The sequence below is a fragment of the Schistocerca cancellata genome, chromosome 4, assembly GCF_023864275.1.
Source record: "Schistocerca cancellata isolate TAMUIC-IGC-003103 chromosome 4, iqSchCanc2.1, whole genome shotgun sequence".
Classification (NCBI taxonomy): domain Eukaryota; kingdom Metazoa; phylum Arthropoda; class Insecta; order Orthoptera; family Acrididae; genus Schistocerca; species Schistocerca cancellata.
The window spans coordinates 344,756,563-344,770,920 of record NC_064629.1 but is presented as its reverse complement, the minus strand read 5'-3'; the positions used below and the strand labels follow the sequence as shown (position 1 = coordinate 344,770,920).

The 14,358-nt window shown below is 48.1% G+C and overlaps 1 protein-coding gene across 1 annotated transcript in view; it reads right to left on the bottom strand.

Moving 5' to 3' along the window:
* LOC126184643 (synaptic vesicle glycoprotein 2B-like) overlaps nucleotides 1-14,358 on the bottom strand; it is a 255,137-nt gene that overhangs the window by 143,806 nt on the left and 96,973 nt on the right. The gene's annotated exons all lie outside the window — the stretch shown is intronic.

Genomic DNA, 14,358 nt, shown 5'->3' with positions numbered 1-14,358 from the left:
AATATGCTACATGGGAAGAATTAGAACTGGTAGCCATTTACATTATCTCTGTGGCTTTTGAGCAGAATAGGGAAAGTATCATGCTTGTTTACCTGTAATAGAATGTGGTCTTTTGGAATTTTGAGAGGAAGACTGTTCACGATGTGCAACACCTGTGTTGTGGCGTCTTCCATTTCAGATTTGTATTTTCTGGATGGTATTGGGACTTACTTGTTTATGAAATATTGGAATTTACTAAAACATTCCATGAACACGTAACATTCTCTGGTGCGACAAGCGTTTCAGCTCCGTGTGTACTTTTGTATGTGCTTAAAAGCGTACTGCTGGTGCGAAGTGTTAGTTCTTGCTGACGACCCTACTCTTGTAATTCATACTTGATTTAGGATTCTACGTGACAATATTGGTAGATGCTGACTACAGAGTTCAAGTGTGTCAAAGAGCAAATAAGGCTCTGTAACTTTTGGCATATGGATTCAGCTTGAAATGAAAAAAAAAAAGATTTGGGTTTAACGACACGTCGACCATGACATCACTTACGACGGGACACAGCCTTCGATTGGGAAATCATAGAGAAGGAAACAGGTAGTGTCCTCTCCAAAGGATCCATCCTGGTCTTTGTCTCAAGTGATTATAAATATGATTGGTGTCCTTTACGTCGGACATGTCCGACAGAACAGACACCACTCGAGATGAAGCAGCTAGGGCATACATGAAAATTATGGGGCGAAATGAATGGAAACTGGATGGGAAAGAGATAGGGAGGAAATAATGACTTCTAGCCGCAAAGGGCATTGCGGCAATCATAGAGTGTGTAACAGAGTCTGCTTTGTTTGTGACGATGGACGGAAAATCCAGGAACTGAAAGTAACCAGGAAAATATCCTCTTGTGGAATATATGATATCTCTCCGTTCTAAATCATCCTTTGCCACGTTCCTGAAGGTATTAGGACGCAAAACTAATACTGTGGTGTCACCGCCAGACACCACACTTGCTAGGTGGTAGCCTTTAAATCGGCCGCGGTCCGTTAGTATACGTCGGACCCGCGTGTCGCCACTATCAGTGATTGCAGACCGAGCGCCGCCACACGGCAGGCCTAGAGACTTCCTAGCACTCGCCCAGTTGTACAGCCGACTTTGCTAGCGATGGTTCACTGACAAATTGCGCTCTCATTTGCCGAGACGATAGTTAGCATAGCCTTCAGCTACGTCATTTGCTACGGCCTAACAAGGCGCCATTACCAGTTACTATTGATGCTGTAAAACATGTACTGTCAAGAGCGATGTTCACCAATTATGGATTAAAGCTAAGTATTCCAGCAGCTACGTACTTTCGCTACTAGTCTCAATTCCTTTAACTGTACCAGACCTCACGCCAGCCTGCGTGAGCTAAAACGCGTGCCTTTCGGCTTCCTGTCATAGTGGGTTGGCTGTCTTGCCAATCTACAACAGTTGGCGACGAGGCCAATTCGCGTTCGTAACTATACTGCCCTGATTTACTTGTGTAATGGCTTCGCCACAATCTCCAGATGTACTGTCCGAATTTTATCGCTTACAGAATCAGCAGACGCAGGTCTTACTGGATGCCCTTGGACAGCTCGTCCAGGGTCAACGTGCAATGCAAAACGATGCGGCAGCCGCCGCTCCACCGCTCACGCAGCTACAACACGCAGTTCCACCAACTTTTCGTCCTTTTGATGCTGTACTGGAAAGCTGGACGGAGTGGTCCCGCCAATTTGGATTCCATCTCGCCGCCTACAGAATTCAAGGTAACGAGCGGCAGCCTTTTTTGTTAGCATCCGTCGCTGTCCAAATAGTCAAATTATTTTCCCGACGCGACGTAGCAACTCTGTCCTACGACGAAATTTTGTCTGCATTAGATGCATATTTCAAAGAATCAGTCAATGTCGTTGCGAAAAGGTATACCTTCTTTCGTACAAAACGTACGGCCGGTCAGACTAATCGGGAGTGGGTTGTAACCTTGCAAGGCCTTACTAGGGATTGTGCTTTTGAGTGTGAATGTGGACTCCCTTATTCAGATACTATGGTACGTGATGCAATTGCACAGAACGTTTCTGATGTTCGGAACAGATTTTGAAACTAGTCAATCCCTCCCTTCAACAAGTGATGGACATGTTGGATCGGCAGGACACACTTGACTTTGCTCAGGAATCATTTGAAACTTCACCACCCGTGTGTCAGGTTTACCGGCCCGCCGGGCGAGCTGCACGGAACAGTAAACAGTCCTCGCGCCCGGCCACACCAAAGCTGCCTGGCTCTCAGCCATGTGTGCCACGCCAGCAAGAAAATGCAGTGAAATCATGCCCGCGGTGTACTACTAGACATTTGCGTGAGAATTGCCCGTCACGCCAGGCTATTTGCTTTTTCTGTAATAAAAAAGGACATGTTCAAAGTGTTTGCCAGAAAAAGCTCCGATCGGAAGCTCAAAACCATTCCAGGCCCTTTGCTTCGCGCAGGAATCGGAATCGAACCAAGGATACTCAGGCTCGTGAAACTTCGCCTATGGAAATTCATATAGTTCATGCCACTCCTCCCAGTGCCACTCTCTCTAACAGTGACTGTGTTCATCCCACAAATAGTGTGCGTCGACATCGCCGGAAATCCCGTCAAGTCGCAAGTGATTCTGTACCAGTGTCCGTTCACGTTGCACGAGACAGTCGCTCTTGTCGTCAGCAGGACAATAAACTTTTTGTAGATTTGGCCATTAATGGCAAAGTGATACCATTCCAGCTCGATACCGGAGCTGCAGTTTCAGTGATCACGACACATACAAACAGCTGGGCACACCTCCGTTGCGTGCTGCAAATGTTAAGTTAAGTAGTTATTCAGGACAAGCGATCCCTGTGTTAGGACAGTGCAGCCTTCTTGCAACATACAAGGGACAAACAAAACTTGTGTCATTTTCCGTCCTTCGTTCTTCTTATGCAGTGAACTTGTTTGGTTTCGATTTATTTCAGTTGTTTAACTTGTCTATAGTAAATCAGGTCCTGTCAGTGAACCAGACTGTGCCTTCAGACAGTGTTTCTCGTCTATGTGAAGAATTTGCAGACATTTTTGCACCGGGCCTCGGTTGCGCTAAGAACTATAAAGCACATTTGGAACTGAAAGTAAACGCGTAACCGAAGTTTTTCAGAGCGCGCAATGTTCCCCATGCATTGCGTGATGAGGTCTCAAAAACATTACACGATTTGGCATCACAAGGTGTAATTGAACGTGTGCAGGCTTCTCTCTGGGCATCACCCTTAGTAATTTTGCAAAAACCTTCCGGAAAATTGAGACTTTGTGTGGACTTCAAGGCACCAGTGAATCCACAACTAGTGACTGCAACTTTTCCTTTACCCCGCCCGGAAGATCTTTTTGACAAACTGTGCCCGGGTAAATATTTTTCGAAGTTGGACCTAGCAGATGCGTACTTGCAAATACCGGTGGACGAAGAATCCCAGAGCGGGTTAACACGCATCTTGGTTTGTATCGATTCAAACGACTGCCATTCGGGTGTGCATCCGCCCCTGCATTGTTTCAGCAATATCTACCAACTGTTTGTGCGTCGGTCCCTACTGCAGCAAACTATCTGGACGATATTGTGATCTCCGGAAAGACGGAAGAAGAACATTTAGCCAATCTTAGAACATTATTTCAGGTCTTGCGACAAAATGGTTTTCGCTTGCGGAAGGACAAATGTGTGTTTTTTGCTCGTGACTTACCCTATCTGGGACATGTACTCAATGCTCAAGGCATACATCCCAGTCCAGAGCACCTCCGTGCCATACAAGACTTGCCTTCGCCGCAGAATTTGAAGCAGCTACAGAGTGTCCTGGGAAAAATTAATTATTATCATCGCTATGTGCGCCACGCCTCTTCCATTTCAGCTCCGCTTCATCGCTTACGCCGTAAAGGTGTTCCGTTCGTCTGGACGACGGAATGCGAACGCGCCTTTCGCCAGTTGAAATCGGCGTTGGTTTCCAATACTTGCCTTACGCCATTCGATCCCCGGAAGCCCCTTTTGTTGATGGTGGATGCATCGGATTTCGGGATCGGTGCTGTGCTTGCGCACAAAGATGGTTCGCACGATCGCCCTATTGCCTTTGCGTCCAAATTGCTCTCGCCTGCGCAACGAAATTATTCACAGATCGAGAAAGAAGCTTTGGCTCTCGTATTTGGTGTTACAAAGTTTCATGATTTCTTGTATGGTCGTCACTTTACCATCATCACAGACCACAAACCTTTGACATCGCTTTTTCATCCGACCAAGCCTGTACCTCCACGTACAGGGCAGAAATTCATTCGCTGGTCTATTTTCCTCTCGCAGTACCGCTACGATATCTTGTATCGGTCCACTGCTAAGCACGGAAACGCCGATGCGTTGTCCAGTTTGCCCGTTGCTGAGGATAGAGCATTCGATTCCTCCGAACTTGCTTGCATGTTCATTGATTCGGAAACCGATGACGTGGTCGAATCGTTTCCGATTGATTTTCGTCGTGTAGCTACAGCCACAGGTGCCGACCCTGTCCTGGCTACCGTTCTGCGTTTCGTTGCTACTCAATGGCCCTTGTCAAAGTCACGGATCGGGGATCCGTTGGTTCGCCGATTTTTTGCTCACAAGGAGAGACTTTTTGTATGACGTGGTGTTTTGCTGTTGCATTCTGATAATGATCAGTCCAGGGTCGTGGTCCCACGTTCGTTACAGTCCTCTGTCTTACAGCTTCTCCACCAAGGACATTGGGGTATAGTGAGAACGAAACAACTTGCTCGTCAGCACTGTACTTGGTTCGGAATCGATGCCGCGATTACGAATATGTGCTCTTCTTGCATAGTGTGTGCCGAACAACAATCAGCACCACCGCAGAAATTCTTTGCATGGCCAAAAGCCACTTCCCATTGGCAACGCTTACACATCGGTTTTGCTGGTCTATTCTGGAATGCTCGATGGTTGGTTGTGGTAGATTCATTCAGTAATTTTCCTTTTGTTGTCCGGATGTCTTCCACGACGTCATCTGCCACCATCCAAGCGTTATCCGCTATCTTTTGCATTGAAGGTCTTCCACAGACTATTGTTACCAACAATGGCCCACAATTCATGTCCGCAGAATTTCAGTCATTCTGCGAGGCCAATGGTATTCAACATCTGACGTCCGCGCCGTTTTCGCCACAGTCAAACGGTGCCGCTGAACGATTGGTCAGGACTTTCAAGTCACAGATGTTGAAGTTGAGAGTCGCATTCTCGGGAGGACGCGTTATTGCTCTTTTTGTCCTCGTATCGCTCTCAGCCCCGAGATGGTCGCTCGCCGGCTGAGTTGCTCCACGGTCGCCCTCATCGCACCTTGATGACTTTGCTACATCCGCCGCATCAAGTACCTGTGCAGCGGCCGACACCTGCTTTTGCCCCAGGTGACGTTGTCTACTACCGCACCTATCGAGGTTCACGGCGTTGGCTCGCAGGGCGCATACTTCGCTGCCTCGGCCGCGCTATGTATCTGGTTTTGGGGGCCTCTGGTGAGGTGCGTCGGCATCTCAATCAGCTGCGCCTCTGTCGTCGCACGGGATCTGCCGCTCCCCGTCTGCTTTCAGCGACGGTGCCAGCCGGTCAGCGCCCTGGGGACCCATGTACTGGCTCGCCTCAGCCCCAGGTGTTACCGACGCTGCCTTCCATTTTGCCCCATGGCGACGCGCCGCCACCGCCGCCGCCGCCTGTTCACCCACCGGCGACGCCCGCAGTGGACGCGTCGCTGCAACCGCCGGGCGCCTCCCTGGGTCACGCGCCACCGATCGCTTCCCGTGACCAGTTGTCCTCCGCCATGGAACTCTTGCCCGCTCCGGACCATATGTCGTCTTCGCCCGTCGGGTGCCCCGGCCCGATGGAGGTCGACCCTTCGGCCCCTCCTGTCTCTCTACGGGTGAATACACCGCATGTTGGCGTGCACCCTGAAGCAGGTTTTCAGGCGTTTCCTAGCTCCCCTCGGTCCGAATGGAAGTGTGCGGGTGGCACAGCCTCGCCTGTTGTTAGGCTCCCCACCTCGTCGCATACGCCAACATGGGGTCCTCTCCACGGCGGGCGGAAGCCTTATGCCACAACCGTCCGCCGATTTGCGGGGGAGGAATGTGGTGTCACCGCCAGACACCACACTTGCTAGGTGGTAGCCTTTAAATCGGCCGCGGTCCGTTAGTATACGTCGGACCCGCGTGTCGCCACTATCAGTGATTGCAGACCGAGCGCCGCCACACGGCAGGTCTAGAGACTTTCTAGCACTAGCCCAGTTGTACAGCCGACTTTGCTAGCGATGGTTCACTGACAAATTACGCTCTCATTTGCCGAGACGATAGTTAGCATAGCCTTCAGCTATGTCATTTGCTACGACCTAGCAAGGCGCCATTACCAGTTACTATTGATGCTGTAAGACATGTACCGTCAAGAGCGATGTTCACCAATTATGGATTAAAGTTAAGTATTCCAGCAGCTACGTACATTTGTTACTAGTCTCAATTCCTTTAACTGTTACAGACCTCATGCCAGCCTGCGTGAGCTAAAACGCATGCCTTTCGGCTTCCTGTCATAGTGGGTTGGCTGTCTTGCCAATCCACAACAAATACCGTTACGGAGACGGAGGCTGCTGAAGTCGGCACAGATACCTGCATTTGCAGGGGAATAAATGATACACTACCAAAAACTAATCCGAAACTGGTAGTTGGTGAACCAGGAAGTCAGCGAATATTGCTTTAGCTTTGTAAAATTATATCGTAAAAGTATCACTGTCTATTTAGTCGAGTGCAAGGGGAAGCAACAGGAAAGGCTAATAGTGGGAAAAGACAGTTACTTTTAAATCGTTCGGACCGCAGTTGTTCGACAGTAAAAAGAACTGTGAAGTCCTGTATGCTTGTGTGGACGAACCGAAAAGCCCCCCACAACGGCGTTTAAGAATCCAGTACACTTCATCGAGGCAGAGAGGAAAGTTAAGACAAGTTCTCACCGATAATAGGCTTCCCATCGTACAATACAAAACTCACATAAAGTTCTTAACACGGATCAGACTATTAGTCATAGAGTGCTTAAAACTTTTGCGTTTAACGTTGACGTTTATAGGCTTTGTCGTGTACAGAAGAGAAAGGCATTGTTGGTGAAGGGGGAATGTCTTGGTGGTGAGAGTGCGTCTGAAACATCACGAGTTACAAACAAATGTTGTGATCATTCATGATAAGTCATTAATATCGTTTCATGTTCATTACATCGTACACGAAAGAGCCTTTTGACAGAGACGCTCTCAGAAAGTTAAGTAAGGAAGTTCCTCAGTTGTCTTTTTCTCCACGAAGATTTAAAAAATTCTCTATGGGGCTCCACAAATACCCCACCACCCAGACCTCAAGAATTCGAGAAGCTCATTCTTTTGTGGGTCATTTATATTCAAAACAGAGAACAAACAGCAACGTCTTTTCCTTCGATAGACATTTTCGCTTGCTCTACCGCCCTCAAAGATATTAGCCAGTGGGTTATCGGTGTTGGTACCATCTCAGACCGAGCAACTAATTTATAATCTGATTTTTTTTCTCCCAGAAAGCATTTAAATAGCAGTAGCAAATTTTAATGAGCAGAGATGTCGGTACCGATCTCAGTTCGAGCGACCACTTCATAACTGATGATTTCCATGTAGTATATAAGTGTGCTTCACTATCACAACACAAAGATAACTGTTTAACATAATGTATATTCTGATGGACTAGAACTGGAAGATTCTCCTGATCTGATAGAAATATGACGAGTTCAGACTCTGCCGTGACGTAGGTCGTGATGGTAACTACAAAGTACAGGTTCACAGTCCAAGTTCTGCAGAAGAATACAAGTCCTGGAACACTGAGTAAGAGAAAGACCAGTGTCGGAAGAGGCGAAGGCTCTGAGAGTGGTTACTCCACAGTAACCTCGGCGAGGTTACTGTGGAGTATCCTCCCCTGTAGCAGCTGGAGAGGCGTGTCATTGAAGTGCGGATCGAGATGCAGGACTCGGCTGGATGGAACTGAGGAGCTCAGAGAAATGGAGCCGCTGGGCGCGACCGGCGTGAACACCAGAGAAGCGAACCGCTGGTGCGGCTGGCGAATGCTCCGTCAGGTTGGCTGTTGGGTGTGCCCGGCGTAAACGTGGAACGTGAGCGTAAGATGCCTGTAGCTGCTGAGATGACATGCTGGAAACAATTGGCCAGAATGTGGTTTAGGTTATTGTGGAAGATTGTTCCTCCAGTCAACCCGTGAGAATGTAGTACAAATGTAGATGACTCTCAGTGCTGTGCTCTTCTAGGAAATATCTTGCAGAAGTGGTTTAGGTTATTGTGGAAGGTTGTTCCTCCAGTCAACCCGTGAGAATGTAGTACAAATGTAGATGACTCTCAGTGCTGCGCTCTTCTAGGAAATATCTTGGAGGCAGTACTGATCTGCTATCACTTTAGATGCGTATTAAGTTAGGCAAGCGAGTGCTGGTGTGCCTGTGCTGCTTGTCTACAAGCGCCTGAATGTGCCTGTTGAGCGAACCTCCTGCCTGTGACCTCTTCCGAAAGTATACAGGATGTCTGCCAACTGATGGACCAGTTCCGTTGGATAGTATGGGAGAAGAAGGAGAGCCAGCTCTAGAGCTCGGTCCTGGATATGTTGAAGACGCTTTGTATGTTGTTCAGCTGCATTCTCCCAGAAGACCGCCAGATACTCGCTGGGTGGCCACACATGCTACCTGTAGATGGTCAGCCTGACGTATGACGCGATTTGAGGACCAGGTAAAGCTGGCACGGACGCCCATAGCCCAGCAGCTTACATCCTCATTGTGGAAGCACTATGTGAGTCTCATGACGATAGTGATGCTTAAATAATTTATGTGTTTCAACCACAGGACTCTTTGACCTCGAGATGTGGGAGAGAGTTACGTACAGCTCACCAAGTGAGGATGGTGGTTTGCGTCTTTTGCGAATTGCAGCCAAGACGACTAATGACGATCCTGGCAACAACTTCGAGGCCGTGTTGAAACTGGTACTGCAACATATATGGGCCTCTGCTTTTCCTGAGGAGCGCGGTACCATCCACATATAACGCCAGTAGGACGTTCCTCATCGTTGGCATGTCACTAGCGAATATTAAGTACAGTACAGCCCCAGTATGGAATCTTTTGGTACTCCAGCACGGATGTGGCAGCGAGACAATTCTCCTGAAATGGCACGTATGTGGAATGTCCGCTTGTAAGTAGGAGGGAAGAAGCCTGACGTGGCACACAGGGACCCCAAGCACCAATAATATGAAGAGCAAGCCCTCGTACCACCCAGGATCGAAAGCATGGGAAACGTCACGGAACAATACCCGGAAGTATTCCTGGCATTCCACAACTACCATTACTTTTTTCACCATCCATATCAAATGGCGGTTATTGAATGGCTGCACCAAAGTCAAAATTGTTTATCAAGGAAGAGTCGTTTGTCTTGAGTGTGAGGTTGCAGCCTCTTCAGATATAATTGCTCGAAAACCTCAAAGGGCGAAGGAAGAAGATTAATCGAGCTGTAACTAGCAAGAGATCGAGGATCCTTGTCCTGCTTGGGATAGGCACGATCTGCGCATTTTTCCGTGCTTCAGAGTATATACCCTTCAGCAGAATAGCATTAAAGATGACAGTTTTCTTAACAGAGTCAATGGTGACAACTGCCAAAGCATTTGATTGGTGAGGAGATCGGACCCTTCAGGCTTCCTCACATTGAGCCTCCTCAACAGGCCTTGGACCTCGTCTGATGTTATGGGTGGGATGTGGTTGTTCGCGTCACGCCTTCCAGGAACAATGGAAGCCGTTGAGTAACAATAGTGAGAATAACGGGATGCTCCACTGCAGTTAAATTGGTAGCGGAGACATCAGCCAGAGCGTCAGCCTTAGCATTGAGCTCGCTGATGACGACGTCGCCTACCTGCAGCGGTTGGCTGCCCTGTTTGTTGAGGAGGAGTGCCGAATTCCCTCCACCCACTGCCATATTCGACGCAAAGTGGGACAACTCGGTGAGCCCCGTTTGGTTTCGATGAAGCGCCATAGCAACCTTGAGTAAGCATTTCGTCTCAGGGTTCCGTGTGCACCACCAGAAACGGAAGACACGCTTTTTCTCTGCAATGGCATGGAGAAGTTGCATGCAGCAGCGTCCACAGTTTGTCCTGTGACTGATCATCACCTCCGCTGATTGTAAAATCGATGACATGCTGGAGGACATAGGACGTGACATGGAGAAGTGTCACATCTGCACCCTGCACTGCAGTATGCAGCGTCCGTTGCATAATGGTATCTAGTCGTGTGTAATAGTCACCTCATTTGTTACTGCGGGTGCTAATACCTTGCTGGCATAAGGGGGCAACGTTGGTGGAAAGTTCAAACACAACAGGAACGTGATCCTAAGCCAGCATGTCTCTCGTGTTAGTGGACACCATGTATGGAAGACCCTCACTGATGGCGAAATCAAGAATGTTCGTTTGTCATCCTGATTCTGGAGGAAAAATGGTTGGTGTATATAGACCGATAGTTGCTTGATCCCGCTCAACTACGTATAGCAAGCACCTGTCGCTGGTATTCGTGGTTCGAGCTTACCGTACTGTGTGTTTGGCATTAAAATCTCCCCTGAGGAAAATCCTGCCATGGAGCGAGAGTAGTATGATGAAATCAGGTGGGTCTAGATTTAAACGCAGTAGGCAGCAATAAAGTTCATGCGACCATCAGCCAAACATCGGCGACCCCAGTAGCCTCCCGCGACTGAAGGGGATGGTAGTTCCAGCAGGTGACGACGAATGGTTGATCGCACGTAAACTACCATACCACCGGCTGACATTAGGCAATCTCTGCGAGTGCAGGAGAAATTGGCGATGTGGAAGTTGACTCTCTGTGTGAGGTGGTTTTCTGTTATCAAACTGATATGGAGAAACCAACGTAATTCATCTCGTTGTGTGCATACGTCATTGGCATTCCACATGCAGGCGACAGGTCCTCGGCATTTAAGGGCCATAGGCAGGCGTCTGAGAAGTCCTGATGGCTGACTCTATGGCTTGCTCTAGTGCTGCAGTAACTTGCTGCAGTAGTTGCATCACCTCTCGGACTCGGTCCAGGGGAGTGGTCATTATTGTGTTAACTGTCATGAGCAAGCTGGTGAGGGCGTTGGATGATGAGGTGCCCATGACCACAGGACCAGGTGGTGCTGAAGGAACTGAAGTGTCATTGCTGGCAGTGCGAAGACTGCCGATGTTGGTTGCAGTTCTATTGTTGGACGCACGGCGTTGGCATCTTGGCGGCACTTACTGGTTGTCTGGAGGGCATGGTGAAATGGAAGAGCCCTGGCCCAGAGAGGCTTCTGAAGATGAAGAGGTGGATGGTTACTGTACAGGCCGCGGTTGTGGCTGCAGTGGGGCAGTCGTGCGTCCTGAGAGGACTGATGCGAAGCATGCCCCTGTACACACCAGTGTAGCGGAACCCTTTTTGCAGGAGGTAGAGGTGATACATTTTTGCCGAAGGGCGGCTCTCTTGAAGGCGTTACAGTCCCTGTAACAGGCGACAAGCGGGTCTTCACAGCTGACACATTTCGGCTGAGCGACGAATTTCTTCAGTCTGCAGTCAGCGCTCCTATTGAACACGGTGTCTGGGACCACCACCAGGAACAGCGGGGTAACAGGGCGAGTTTTCGGAGATTTGAGGAGAATTACCGTCTCAACGAGGATGTTCTGGATGTTCTTCTGATCCAGTTTGAAAGGCAGATTCCGGAGAACGAGTTTCAACGGTTTGGTTGGTACAGTAGCTTAGGTGTAGAATGGAAATTTGTTCTGTGAACAAAATTCGGTGACATTCCGGTGAACTTCAGTCTTTCGTGAGCGAATCTTGAAAAGATCTTTTCCAGCAGGTTGACTTCGAAGACATGACCGCCGATGACGTCCTTCAGCTTAAGGTACAGGGCGAGGTACTCGTCAGAGTACTACATCACAAGCAACCGATTTTTTTTTTTTTAATTTTCGGTTCGACGACAGTGTTTTGCTGTTCTACTGTTTCATGACCTGCTGTTGCGTCCTCTTCAACCACCGTTTCGAAAGACTTATTCGCTTGTAGCGCCTCAGCGGCCTGCAGGTGACGTGCTTTAACGGTTCGTTTGGAAGTGTTGTGCATCGGTGGGCGTCTCATTATTGGAGGTGGGTTCTCGCGATGGTGCTTGCATGAGGATGCATCCGCGGCGGTAGCATAGCTGACATTAGTGTGGTCGACGTGACTGATAAGGACGAGCGGAGAAGCAAGCACTTGCTGGGAGAGATCCAAATCATTATCCACTGCGGCACCCGATGACGTATCAATGCCCATAATACTCTTGGAGGCCTCGTCCTTAGCTTGGGTCGTTTAGTGAAGTGATTGGTTGCGGTTTCCGATTGGCTAGAGTACGAAGGTTGCCAACCGGCCGACCTCCGAGCGTTCTCGGCCGAGGACGAGTCCGTGATTGCAATAGAAGCATCCATCACGCTCAACACTTCGTGCTCGAATTGGAATCGTGTCTACTAAAATGACTGGCGCTACCTGCTAGTGGTCGAGTATCGTCTTAAACAGGCAGAAAGTGGAAGAATATACGCGCGGCACTTGGTGAGCACATGACCCATGGATGTAACATAATTCCGCGACTGTAGCACCGCTGCCGGCCGGAGTGGCCGAGCGGTTCTAGGCGCTACAGTCTGGAACCGCGTGATCGCTGCGGTCGCAGGTTCGAATCCTGCCTCGGACATGGATGTGTGTGATGTCCTTAGGTTAGTTAGGTTTAAGTAATTCTAAGTTCTAGGGGACTGATGACCACAGAAGTTAAGTCCCATAGTGCTCAGAGTTTTTTTTTTTTTTTTTTTTTTTTTTTTTTTTTTTTAGGTTACCTAACACGCGGTGTTCTTGCATTGCTCGTGCTCGGCGCATGTACTGTGTCCAGTGGAGAAGCACCTACGGCAGCGGAGCAAGAATACCGGCTGACCGTGGATGTCGTGCCGGTAGCCAAAGTAGCCAGCTAGTGGCCAAATACAAGAGAATGAACCGCATAACAAACGTTAACCACCACATAGTTGACGCATCCGTCCTAAAGACCTCATGAAAATAGAAGAGGTAGTTTTTTCCCCAGTGGAATGGCGAATTTAACTCTAAAATCAGAGCCCTGAGAAAGTTCAAAACCAGACTGTCATGAGTGAATCTGGAAGTCATTCAGCTAGCAAGAGTAACAGGCATACAACCAAGATTTACGGAGTTTCACGGAACACTAGTGTCAGTAATTACAAGTATTTCGGAAAGGTTCGGTACAGCTCCAGTATTTTTCTGTTGATGATGATGTGTTCTTACCTCATCTGCCCACGTGATAGCACAAAAAATTCCGGAATGTTTTTACGCCATTACTTATAGTGTGGGACAAGAGATCCCATTCAACATCAAGAAGCCATGGGAATGAAAATACTGGACTTCGAATCCAGTATACACGCATAGATATCTGCTTTTCATATGTGAGTTAGAATTTTCCTTGTCTGCTGCAACTAATTCCTGGTCCAAAAGAAATCTTCAATTAAGAAACGTGCTGCTAGATTTATTACCAGTTCATCGAGCATCACGCGAGCGTTACAGAGATGCTTCGTGAACTCAAATGGTAATCCCTGAAGGGAAGACAATGCTCTTTTCGCGGAACACTATTGAGAAAATTTAGAGAACAGGCATTTGAAGCTGACCACAGAACGATACTGTTGCCGCCAACATACATTTCGCATAAAGACCACGAAGATAAGATAAGAGAAATCAGTGCTCGTACGAAGGCGTATAGACAGTCGCTTTTCCCTCGCTCTATTTGAGAGTGGCGCAAGAAAGGAAAGGTACCCTCCGCCATGCACGATACGGTGGCTTTTAGAGTATGTACGTAGATGTAGATGTAGAAGTTTCCTGGAATTTTTCAATAAATTTCGTTATGCCTAAAATTTCTGAGATGGGGATCTGGTAACTGCTCAGGCGTCTTCTATACAGACGAATATATTACGTCTTAATAAAATAAAGATTGATGATTAAATTTCTAGGGTAATCGGTTCATCTGGACTTAGTTTATGCTTAAGGGTTTCAGTCAATTTAATGATCTGGGCGTCCGGCTGGTTACTGAAAGCCAGTTACAACATGCTATATTGCGCAGACTTGAAAGAGGTGGGGTATCAGGGAGTGATACATTAAAATGTAAATGAACTGAAGTACTTAAAATAAGCTCAAATAGTAAGACAAAAATTTACTTGAGAGACTGATCGAGAAGAAACCAGTCTTGATTGGCTGTTCAGAGAGCAAAATTCTCTCGGAGCCTGTTGCGTGGGTAACAACAG